This window comes from Aplysia californica, unplaced genomic scaffold, assembly GCF_000002075.1.
Source record: "Aplysia californica isolate F4 #8 unplaced genomic scaffold, AplCal3.0 scaffold00945, whole genome shotgun sequence".
NCBI lineage: Eukaryota > Metazoa > Mollusca > Gastropoda > Aplysiida > Aplysiidae > Aplysia > Aplysia californica.
In genome coordinates, this window is record NW_004798215.1 from 101843 (window position 1) to 103245 (window position 1403).

At 38.8% G+C, this 1403-nt stretch overlaps 1 protein-coding gene across 1 annotated transcript in view; it reads right to left on the reverse strand.

The window, feature by feature from the left end:
* The window catches only part of LOC101856848 (transmembrane protein 94), a gene marked incomplete in the record, with an annotated part of 40309 nt that overhangs the window by 26046 nt on the left and 12860 nt on the right, over window positions 1-1403 (reverse strand).

Here is a 1403-nt window from a genome sequence, read left to right on the forward strand (position 1 = left end):
ACATTATCAGCCAGTAGATCAGTTGTACTGTGCCCGAAATTTTGACCCGTGTTAAAAATTGCGACTTCTTATAATCTGTTGTATCTGTTGCTGCAAGTGTTCAAGAAATATTTTGTCAAAATTCAAATTCTAAATGGGGGTCACCATCGCGCTACGTGTGCCACTGCAGTCTCATTTGTCATGGAATGGCCCAACAAACAACACTAAGAATACCATTTCTGTACAGCCAAGAAAAATTTCCCGCAGAAACAAAAAAATGGTACAGGTTTAACGCCCCTATCAACACTATTAGGTTATTTAAGAGGTGGGACCTCCTAGTTTAACGTCCGTCTCCGATAGGACCGAGCCAAGTGCGAAGTTCGTGTAAAGTGCCTTTACCAAGGACACAACGTTGGATCGAGCTGAGGCTCGAACCCCCGAACCCACAATCTCACGATTACGAGTCCGGTAGCCTAACCACTAGGCTACCGACGCCACTCCGCAGGAACAATAAAGTATCGTCTTAGCTGACCTTATAAATGAAAAGCAAGCTAGCAACATAAGAAATGCAAGAATTTTTAAAAAACCGTGTCATCAACTAAAACACCAGAGTAATAGGAGAAAGGAGAGCTACTGTCTGTAAAGTACTTTGAAATAGACCCTACAAAAAAAAAAAGACTCACCATAGGTTTCAAAGCATTCAGATGGTCTTTCCAGCGAGGGTCATCAAAATTAACCCCAAAAGCATCCTGAAACATTTCATCAAGACAGTGAACTACAGCACAGCTTTCATGTACATTTCCATAGCTGGGTGCAAGACTCCCCACAAATATCAAATTGCAAAACAGCACTTGTCCGAGTCTTGCATCCAGCCATAAATCTAGTCAAAGATTTTATCTTCTAAGAAATAATGAATTTCTAAAATATTTGGTTTTCATGAGAAAATAAAAAGATAGATCATTTTCAGGTTCACCAAAGTTATTACATTTCATTAGAGCTGTCAACCTCTTCACTATGAAAAGTTTTATTCATTTGTTTCAATAAACTAGAAACAAAGATTAATTCTTTTTCTTTTTGAACTCAGGCCAAAGTCTTCACCGGATCACCCCTGCCCATACCAGAAACAAACCAGATACCTCGGCACGAGCGGCGAGCATCTTTCCTTCAAACAAAAGATCCCTCTTAGGAACCTAATTATGATTTCTGCTTCACCTATGGATACATGTGTCCAACAATCAACAGATAAACAGAGAGAAAGATACTCCAACATACAGGAGAACTTAATTCCCAGTTTCTGCTTCATCTATATATCATACATACATACAACCAACAGATTCAAAGATTCAAAATGATTTATTGATTTGAAAGGCCTTTGGCCCATACATCCACATATTTTAACATATGGTTCGGCAATTACATACATT